Here is an 11,957-nt window from a genome sequence, read left to right on the forward strand (position 1 = left end):
TTTTGTTAGTATTTTTTTCTCATTTGGTAAAAATAATTATTTGGTAGTTTGGTATGGTACTGTATATGCTCCTTCTACCTGCCCTAATAAATCAGAAAGTTCATATGAGTTATCAGTATCATCTTCCCATGCAGAAATATTAGCAGTACAACATGATTAAGTCCCTTATGACCTGTCTTTTCTATTTACTTGTTTTATGCTTCACTTGAGTCTTTTATTTGAAGAACAAATTTCCTCTTCAGGTTTGGTCAATTCATCAGCAAAGTTTGAAAGTCTCCTATTTCATCGAATATCCATATTTCCCCCTGAAAGCATATGTTCAGTTTTTCTATGTAGATGATCCTTGGTTGTAATCTCTTTGGCCTCCCAAAATATCAAATTTCAAAGTCTGTGATCCCTTAATGTAGAATCTGCTAAATCTTGTGTTATCTTAATTATGGCTTTTCAAAAGTATTACTGGCAGTTTTATCTCTGTAATCTCTTTCAGGAAGCAATTGTTTTCCTGGATAATTTCTTGAAAAATGATGTTTAGGATCTTCTTTTTGTCAGCCTTTCAGTTAATTTTTTTTTATTATTTTACTTTGATCTGTTTCCTAGGACAATTGTGTTTACAATGAGGTATTTCATATTTTCATCTAGTTTTTCTATCTTTCAGTTTGGTATTTTTTAATAATTTTTCACATAACATCAGCTAAGGCTTCATTATATTTTAAGGAATTATTTTCTTCAGACAGTTTTTGTATCTCTTTTTCCATTCAATTATTTCCATTTTTAAGTCATTCTTATCCTCATTGGCTTTTTTGACCACTTTTTTCAATTTGACCCAAACTTTTTTAAGATGTTATTTTTTTCAGTATGTTTTTGTATTTCCTTCACCAAATTATTGATTTGAATTCATTATTTTCCTGCATTGCTATAATTTCTCTTTCCAGTTTTTCTGCTACCTCCCTTATTTAATTTTCAATTTTTTTCACTCTTCCATGACCTCAGTCCAATTCATGTTTTTCTTGAAAGTTTCGTATTCACAAATTTTGACTTTGTTATTTTCTTCTGAGTGCATATTTTGATCCTTTGACTAAAGAAATTGTCTATAATTTTTTATCTTCTAGTGTTGGATCATTTCCCTAGTCTGTGACTTGATATTCACTCTTTGTTGAGGTGGGGTTCTGATTTCAGGGTTGAGGATACACTATCTCAAGCTTTTTGATAAACATAGTTCTAGAACAGCCATTTTCAGTATGAGGAATTAGAATTAAGGGAAAGAGATTTATAAGAGATAATTTTTATAAAGTGTTCAACAGATTCTGAAAGCTGTTTTTTCCTTTTTTTGTTTTACTTTTCTTCTTCTAGATGGGGATAATATTGACCATAGTTGGTCTAATTTGATTGTAATTCCAAAGTGCATTTTTTTAATGTGACAAAGTGTTTTTATTAATAGACATTTTGGAAAATAGAAACTTCATGACAAGGCATTTCCCCTACATAGACTTATTTAAATTATTTAATCAAATATTTCACAAGGTTAAGATATTTCTTACAAAAATAAATTTCTAGCATTACTGGTACAAAGCATAAAATCTTACTGAAACTATTTTTCCTTCTAAGAACTAAACTATTGGTTGGGTGAATATAGTCTGTGCTGACACATATCATCTGTTTATTATTAACATATTTGGTCCCTACCATAGATTTATGGGCAGGAACACAATGGCAAATAACAAATTAATGCTTTTGTCTTCTGTTACTAGTTATCACTGTATATGTATTTAGATTATTAAACCAGCTAACAGCAAATTAATGAATTTGCCTCAAGTTTATATATCTCTTCCCCAAGCACACTTATAAGTCTTTCCCCTTGATTAGAGGGCAAACAAAAATATATTGATTTCACACTAAAGAAGGGATCAGGACTTTAATAATCTACCTATTAACATTTGCCAAAAGGCTTTGGGGAAAGTGTAAATTTAAGTACAATTTTTAAAGCTGCTTATTGTTAGCCACCATTCAATTTTTATCAGTTCTCTTCCCACCTTCTACCTCCCCCAGTTCCTTTTCAGAATTATTCAGACTTCTTTACAGCCAATTGGCACTCATAGTTGTGTTCTCGAGCTACTCCAAAGCATCACAAAGTTAATGCAATAGCAGTATTCACTGCTCAGTTTACTTCTTCTGGTGTTTTCCCAAGAGATGGATTGACTTCCATTATGTCTAATCTTGAGAGCAACCCTGTTTTATAGATTTCCTCTGTAATATAGAGACCTTCTGTATAAGTCAGGCCTCCAGGTGTGACAGAAGCTGGTGTGAAAGATAGATCCAACCCATCCACATCATAATTCAGATGAATTGGTCTTTTCCTCCTTCTTATTAGGTAACTCAGTGTTTCTTCCATCATCTTGACAATACCAAGCTTATCTCCTTCAGTCACTGAAAAAAAAGTTATTACCCAGATCTTTAGGGATCTTCCCCTTTAGTTCCTTCAAAAGAAAGGACACAGCTGCCCATGCAAGTTGCCACATATAGTTTTCAGAGGAGTGTTGATATCACTATGAGCATGCACCCAAATTGACACAAAGATCAGGATGAACTTTGGCATGACCAGAGATACTTCCAATCACCAAACTGTGATCCCTGCCAAGTACCAAGCTGGTTCTCCCATTCTTCTTCATTTCTGTCACCACTTCAGCCAGCTGATCTTTAGTTTTACCCACAGTTCTTGGGTTCTTCACAATTTAAAAAGGGGTATCATTGGGCACATCCACAAAGGATAGATTCCCATAATCTTTCACATCACAGTCTTGTTCGTTAAGTTTTTGAGCTAAGCCAGCATTTCTCAGTACTTGAGGGCCTGCTTCCACCCCTCTTCATGGCTGTCCTTTTGAGAATGGTGTTCTGATGATTCCAACTTTCTTTGGTTTGGATCTCATACTGTTCTGAGGCTCCTCTTATCTATATTCCAAAAGGACAGACAGATAGTTCCTTCTCCAGGTGCCAGCTGCAGCTCTGAGTGACAGAGGGCACTCCAGGCTCCATTTATAATAGAAACTCTCCACCTCCTGAATAGAAGGATTTCATGTGTCACTAAAATTCCCCAATATCAACAGATTGTCTTGAGCTCCTAACCATAGCAATTCCAAAGTTCTTAAGAGAGACCTTCAGGGTATTCCAGTATAGCCTCTTCTGATTGCCTTAGGAGTCTTGCCATCTTTGAGTTCTCCATAGAATAATCGTCTTGGCAAGCAAACTTCTGGCATTCTAACAATATGCCCATTGTAGCTGTGATCTCTGTTGGAATACTAGGCAATTCAGCTTGAGAAAGGACCTCAGTGTCTGGTACCTTTTCCTTCCATGTAATCTGTAGAATCTTTCTAAGACAATTTAAATGGAAATGATTCAGTTTCCTTACATAACACTGGCAGTCTGTCCAGATTTCACAAGCATAAAGCAATGAGGTGAGCACAATGGCTCTGTAGACTTTCAATTTGGTAATTAATCTAATACCTCTTTTCTCCCATACTTTCTTTCAGAGTCTCCCAAATCCTGAGCTAGCTCTGGAAATGTGTGTTAACCTCATTTTCAATGTGTACCTCCCTGACTAGGTCACTGACAAGGTAAATGAAATTGTCCACTGTACACAAAACTTCTCCATTTGCTATAATCAATGTTTTCACTTATGGATGGTGTGGTATGGAGAACCTGTGCTTTATTGGTGTTAATTGTTAAACCAAAATGAACACAAGCAGCAGAGAAATGACCCATATTTTGTTTCATCTCCAAACAGAAGATCGCACCAACACTCTCTTCACATTGGTCTTAGCTTGAAGTCTTTTCAAGTTGAAGAATTTACTATTAGTGAAGGCATTTGATAATACGGCTGAAAACATCAAGTAAAAAGCATGGGAGCAAGGATGGTAACCATTGGTAACCAGAAAATGTCAGGAGCATTGTCCACTATCCAGAACCTGGGCAAGCACACCATCATGAGATTGATGTACAATGTAGATGAAATTCTCTGAGCAACCAAATTTTCACATAATTTTCCATAAAACCTCATCACTGATGATATCAAAGGCCTTGTTCAGGTCTACAAATGTTGTTCTGTTCTGTTCTGCTCTGTTCTCTTCTGGGCTGTTCTGTTCCAGGCATTTTTCATGGAGTTGTTGGGCAGTAAATACCATATCAACTATTCCTCAATCCTGTCTTAATCCACACTGGCTTTCAGGGATGTGACAATATTCCAGGTGAAGGACCATCCTATTGAGGACTCTGGCAAGAATCTTACTAGCTATCACTAAAAAAAGTAAATATTTTTGTGATTGTCAAAGGACAATCTATTCCCTTTCCTTTTTATAGAGAAGGATAATGGCAGCATCTTTGAATTCTTGGGGAATAACCACTTCATGCCATATAACCTGGGAAATTTCAGTCAGTTATTGGATAAGCAAAGGACCCCTCACATTATGGATCTCAACTGGAATGGAATCAGTACCAAGGGCTTTGCCATTTGAAGGGAGCTTAATGATATTTAAAACTTCTTCAGTTGTAATTTCATCTAGGGACAGAATGACTTTAATGTGATTGATGATGGCCTGTTAAGAACCATATGGAAGTGCTCATCTCATCTCTCTAGGATCATGTCCTTATTGTTAATCAATGGACTCATGAGAATTTAGTAGTTGAGATACACCATTGACTTTGGCCCAGAAATAGGCTTTAGTGCATCATAAAAGCATTTGGGTTTGTTACTGTCTGCATAAAACTGAATTTCATCTGCCTCCTTACTGAGTCAAGTCCTGCATCTCTTTAAACTTCAATTGTACTTTACTTTTGATGGAATTAAATGCTGCCTTCCTAGAAATGGATGAACTATCCTGCTGGCAAATCCCATGGAGTTCTTGTTTTTCAGTTATCAGCTTCAGTATTTCCCCATCATTTTCAGCAAACCAGCCTTGATATTTGTGAGTATTCTGGTCCAGATGAGCAAATGCAGATCACTAAAAGTTGCCCACCCTTTTTCTGCTCCTCTATTGATTGCCAACTGTGTGTTGGTTTTTCTCCAAATTAGCAACACACTATTCCTGCTGAGAGAGAGAGAGAGAGAGAGAGAGAGAGAGAGAGAGAGAGAGAGAGAGAAACTAATATCTTGACATTAAATATTCTAGGAATAATTTTGCCTTGAACCTGCCACTTTAGTTACATGTGACTATTTAGCTTAGAAAGGATGAGTTGGTGATCAGTCCAGCACTCTGCATTATACATTGCCTTTTTCACTCTCATATCTTGGCTGTTCCTTCTTCTTCTTCTTCTGATCAAATAATGTATTAGATACCAATGTCTGCTATGATGGGGAAGCTCTATTATGTTTAAGTAAATGGAAGACTGTTTTTATGATGATGTCATGAGATAAGCAAGTCTTCAGTAGTAGGTTACCATTGCTATTTGTTATTTCCAACTCCATTTTACCCAAGGATTCCCTTTCAGGTCTGGTAATCTGAATCTACACTGGTATTAAAGTCACCCAGAAATATGAGGTTATACTTTTTTGGTACATCAATGATAAAGGCCTCCAAGGCTTTATAAAATTTTTCTTTAACTACATAAGTGGTTGGAGCATAAACACTGATGATGGTGGCAAGACATTTTATTGGAAGTAAAATTATCATGAGCCTGATGTTCACTTCTTTTGGTAGGCATTTAATAATGTTGAGTAGATCAGTTTAGATTGCAAAACCTACCCTGCCTTCATGGAGTTCCCCTTCACTGTGGCCATCCAGAAACATGTGTATCCAACTCCAACTTCAGTAAGCTGATCCTCATTTGCAGCCTTGTTTCACTTGGGGCTACTATTTAGATATGATATCTGCCAAATCCTCTCTCAACAAGAGTTGCTCATTTTTCAGGTCTATTGGATCTTGGTTGTTTATGAATGTGTGCACTTTAGAGTACCTTTTCTAGTCCCTTCTTCACATCAGGAGGTGAGTAGTGGCATCCTTAGAAGGGTTGCTCACTCACCCAGGGGGCTGCTGAATTTCACTGCAGCTTTTCAGCCCTATGGCCTGGGCTGCCTGTGAGCAAGGTTGGGACTGCAGCTCCCACTATTTCCTCACCTGCTGCTTCATCACTTGCTTGTCACCACAGGACTTTAAAAAATGGTGAAGTATGGGTGATGTCTTATGATGCATGTGTAAATTGGATTTAAGTGAAGTAGAGCTGTATGAAGTTATTTGCTTCACTCTCTCTTCCAAAGTCATCATGATCCAGCAAGGCAAGAAAGAGTAAAAATAATTGGTGATGAGTCTAGATGCAGTGGATGATCTTGGTTTCCTTGATATCTAACCAGGCTCTAAACACTCCACAGCACCTGCTTCATCTGTCCTCATGGTTGTTGGAATGAAGTGTTATCATCTGCCAATTCCACCAATGGAAACCTTCACAAGCTTGGGTAAGTCACCCTCCACAACTTAACAATGAACTGGAGACTCTCGGTTATGCTCAACCTGGTTTAGCCCACCTGTAAAAATAGTTTACCTGGTAACCTATGTGCATGTTACAGTTTCTTGGAGCCACAGGTAAGAGTTAGGTGTTTCAGGTGGATATCAAGGGTAGAAATTAGCACTGAACACATCTCAGCAGCCCTCACATCAAAGGTTCTAGTCTTCCTTGAACACACCCTACACAGATGAAGCAACTGAACCACAAAAAAACGTTTAAGTAATTTTGTCATTGTCACAGATTGAGAGTTCGTTCTTTGTAGCACAGTCATAAATTTGTTAAGTGAAAAAGTTACTATAAAACAGAAATCTATACAACTTAGTAGAGAGAAAATTGAATGAATAGTAGACCTGGCATCAAGGAAATGGTACAGGTTCTAGTTCTGTTCACAACATTCTACATGTGGCCATGGGTAAATCTTCAACCAAATTATTAATTTCCTCATTTAGTAAAAGAGAAAGAAATAATTGAATTACCCATCTCCTATGCTTTAGAGAGGGAAGTGCTCCATGATGCATTAAAATTGTATAATTTTGAATTACTCTCCCTATTATTTTTGAAACACAGAATAGTGATTTGACTTACTCAATTTGAAGCTACTTAATGGAATTATCTGGAACTAGACTAGGCTTTTCTATTAGTTTTTTAGTTTTTCTATTCCAATTTAATATGTGTCTATTGTGCAATCATAAGCTGTTGGGTGATGAAGAAGGGCAGGGACAGTTTCATATTTGTCTTTTTTTCCCAAATGATATTTCATTTTATTTTTCCAATTACATGTTTTGAAAGTTTTTCAATGTCAGACCATGATTCAAGAAAAATTACATGTTATAAAGGGTCATAGAAAGAGAAACCAAGAAGTGGAAAGTAAATAACTTTATCTTAAATAATGGGTGAATCAAGCAACAAATAATAGACATGATCAATAATTATATCCAAGAAAATGATAATAATGAGACATCAAACCAAAATTTATGGGACATAGCCAAGGCAATTTTTAGGGGAAACTTTATATCTCTGAATACCCATAGGAATAAAATAGAAAAAGAGGAGATCAATGAATTGGGTATGCAACTGAAAAACCTAAAAAACAAAATTACATATGCCCAATTAAATACCAAATTAGGAATTCTGAAAATCAAGGGACATATTAATAAAACTGGAAGAAAGAAAAAAAATGGATCTCATAAATAAAATAAAAGATGGTCTTGTAAAAAAAACAATAAAATACATAAACCCTTAGCTTATCTGATTAAAAAAATAGAAAGAAGATAACCAAACAACCTGTATCCAAAATGAAAAGGGTGAACTAACTACCAATGAGGAGGAAACTAAGAGATAATTTGGAGCTATCTTGCCAAACTGTATGCCAACAAATTTGATGATCTGACTGAAATGGATGAACATTTACAAAAATATCAACTCTCCAGATTAACAGGAGAGAAAATAAATTACTTAAATAACTCCATTTCAGAAAAAAAGGACTTTGAAGAAAACATCAATAAACTCCCTAAGAAAAAGTCTCCAGGTCCAGGTGGATTTACAAGTGAATTCTACCAAACATTTAAGGAGCAATTAATTCCTATTCTACATAAATAATTTCAAAAAATAGGAGAGGAAGGAGTTCTGTCAAACTCCTTTTATGAAACCAATATGATGCTGATACCTAAACCAGGAAGAACCAAAACAGAAAAAGAAAATTACAGACCAATCTCCCTAATGAATATTGATATTAAAAAACTTAAATAAAATCTTAGCAATGACTGTAATTACCAGGTTAATACACCAAGATCATGTTGGATTTTTACCAGGAAAGCAGGGATGGTTCAACATTAGGAAAACACATGACATAATTAAACAGATCAATAGCAAAACCAACAGAAATCATATGATTATCTCAACAGATGCTGAAAAAGTCTTTCAGAAAAATGCAGAATCCATTCCTTTTAAAAATACTAGAAATTTTAGGAGTAAATTGAGTTTTTCTTATAATAACAATTAGTATCTATCTAAAACAATCAACAAATATTATATGTAATGGGAATAAACTTGAAGTATTTCCAATAAAATCAGGAATGAAACAAGGATGCCCATTTCCATTCGTTATAGTAGAGAAGTAAAAGAAAGGTCTGATTTCTAAAATATACAGAGAATTGCATCAAATTTATGAGGTCACAAGTCACTCCCCAATTGATACATGCTCAAAGGATATGAGCAGTTTGCAAAAGAAGAAAGTAAAGCTACATAAACATATGAAAAATGTTCCAAATCATTATTTATTAGAGAAATGCAAATCAAAACAACAATGAGGTATCTTTTCACACCTATGAGATTAGCCAAGATGAGAAATAAAACTGTTCATACCCTCTGACACAACAATTCCAATTCTAGGTCTATATACAGAAGAAATTATAAAAAATGGAGAACTCCCACATGTTACAAAACATTCCCAGCAGTTCTTTTTGTAATGACAAAGAATTGGAAATTGAGGGGACGCCATCAATTGGGGAATGACTAAATAAGTTATGGCACAAATGTACTATGGAATACTATTCTTCTATAAGAAACCATAAATGGTCTGATTCTAGAGAAGCATGGTATGACTTAAGGGATCTGATGCTGAGCAAAGGGAGTAGAACAATGTACACAGCAACAGCAACACCTTGAGATGAACAGTCTTGATGTAAGCAACTCCTCTCAGCAATCCAGAGAGCAGGGACAACTGTATTTGACCGGCTATGGACTATATTAAAACCATTCAGAAGAAAAACAAAAGAAAACAACACACACACACACACACACACACACACACACACTCACACACACACACAGACACGCATAAACAACTTTTCTGACTCTGTTGAACACTTAATAAAAATTATCTCTTATGAATCTCTTTCCCTTAAACCCAGTTCCTCATACCAAAAGTTATTAATTTGTAACCATATTTATTAAAATATGTATGTAAAATGCTAATCTGACTGATCTTGGCTTAGGGGAGGCTGGAGGGAAATTTTGTAACTTGGAAATATACATGTTCAAATGGATGAAAATTTAAAAAAAAAGAAATCATACAACAAACCTGCCTATATACATTGAAAAGAAAATAAAAATAACAGATGAAAAAAAAAAGAAATGCTAGCAGTAGAATATAGAGAAGAAAAAATAAATTGAAAGAATCAGAATTTGCAATGAGGAAGCAAAACTTTCACGCTTTGCAGATGATATGATGGAATACTTAGAGAATCTGAGAAAATCATCTTAAAAACTCCTTGAAACAATTAACAAATTCAACTGTGTAGCAGAATATTAAATACACCCTCATAAATCATCAGCATTTCCATATATGAAAAACAAAGTCAAAGAGCAAGAGCCAGAAAGAGAAATTCTTTTTTAAATAACTATAGACAGCATTAAATACTTGGGAATCTACCTCCCCAAAAAAACCACACAAACTATTAACAGAGTTATAAAGCACTTATCACCCAAATAAAGTCATATCTAGTAAATTGTAAAAATGTGAAATGCTCGTGGTTAGGTCTAACTTATATAATAAAAATGACAGTTCTTCCCAAATTAAATTACTTCTTCAGTGCCATTAAAATTCCAACTAACAAACAACTAGAAAAAAATTAGTTACAAAGTTAATCTGGAGGAACAAAATGTCAAGAATAGCAAGGGAACTGATAAAAAAAAATGGAAAGGAAAGTGGCCTAGCTCTGCCAGATCTAAATATATATTATGAAGATGCAATCATCAAAATCACCTGGTGATGGATAAGAAATAGAGTAATGGATCAGTGGATTACGATAGGTTCTAAAGAAGTCATAGTAAATGTCTACAACCCAAAGACAACATGGGATAAGTACTCATTATTTGGCAAAAATTGTTGATAAGACTGGAAAATAGTATGGCAAAAACTAGGCATAGATCCACACCTCACACCCTATAAAAAATAAGGTCAAAATGAGTACAGGATTTAGACATAAAGAGCAATATCACAGATAAATTAATAGACTAAGAAATACTCTTTCTATAAGATCTATGGAAAGGAAATAAATTTATGACCAAGCAAGGATTAGAGCATATTATAAAGTGCAAAATGAATGATTTTGATTATATTAAGTTAAAAAAAAGTTTTTGTTCTAATAAAGTCAATGTTTCCAAAATTAGAAAGCAGAAATTTGGGAAACAATATTCACAACTAGGAAGTCTGATAAAGGTCTCATTTCTAAAACATATAGAGAATTGCATCAAATTTATAAAGTTGCAAGTTATTCCCCAAGGATAAATGTTCAAAGGATATGAAACACTAAAATTATATATAATTATATGAAAAAATGCTCCAAATCATTAATGATTAGAGAAATGCAGATTAAAAACCACTATGAGATATCACTTCACACCTATAAGATTGGCTAAACTGACAAAAAAGGGAAAATGATCAATTCTGGAGAGTTTGTGGGAGAATTGGGACATTGATGCTTTGCTGGTAGAGCTGTAAATGAATCCAACCATTCTGGAGAGCACTATGGAACTATGCCCAAAGAGCAATAAAACTGTTCATACCATTTGACACAACAATTCCAATTCTATGACTATATCAGGAAGAAATTGTAAAAAAATGGGAAAAGTCCTACATGTTCCAAAATGCAACAACTCTTTTTGTAAAGTCAAAGAAATGGAAACTTAGGGGAGGCCAATCAATTGGGAAATGGCTAAACAAGTTACGGTACATGAATACTATGGAACATTATTGTGCTATAAGAACATAAATGGTCAGAGTCTAGAAAAGTATGGAATGAGTTACAAGACCTATTGCTAAGGGAATAGGTAAGAACCAATAGAATAATGTACACATTAACAACAACATTGTGAGATGATGAACCTTGATGGAATAAGCTCCTCTTCGACAACCTTCTTACAATGGCTATGAAAAATATTATCCCCATCCAATGATAGAAAAACAAAACAATAATAAAATCAAAAAAGAAAATACTTCAGAATCTGCTGAACACATTATAAAAATTCTCTCTTACGTATCTTTCCCTTATTCCTAATTCTTCCTACTGAAAATGACTAATCTGTAAACATCTTTATCAAAAATATGTATGCACAATGCTAACCTGACTGCTCCTGAGAGAAGGGTGTTGGGAAGGGAGGGTAGAAGGAAATTTTGTAACATAAAAATATACATGTGCATATGGATGAAAAAATAAAAGCACTGTACACACATAATATTGGTCTACATGTTTATAGATTAATCAGGATTAAGGGCAAGATATACATAAGAGATAATTTTTATAAAGAGTTCATCAAATTCTGAAGGAATTTTTTTTTAATTCATGAACGGGGATAACATTGTCCATAGCAGATTTAATACAGTTGTCCTAGTTCTCTAAACTGCTGAGAAGAGCTGCTTCCATCAAGGTTGATAATTTCCAATATTTTTGTTCATGTGTACATTT

At 34.5% G+C, this 11,957-nt stretch overlaps 1 pseudogene; it reads right to left on the reverse strand.

Annotated features, from left to right (window-relative positions):
* Positions 1-2,059: 2,059 nt before the first annotated feature.
* On the reverse strand, positions 2,060-2,924 carry LOC141507205 (arginase-1 pseudogene; annotated as a pseudogene).
* Positions 2,925-11,957: the final 9,033 nt, after the last annotated feature.

Source organism: Macrotis lagotis, chromosome 1 (assembly GCF_037893015.1).
Source record: "Macrotis lagotis isolate mMagLag1 chromosome 1, bilby.v1.9.chrom.fasta, whole genome shotgun sequence".
NCBI classification, from domain to species: Eukaryota; Metazoa; Chordata; class Mammalia; order Peramelemorphia; family Peramelidae; genus Macrotis; species Macrotis lagotis.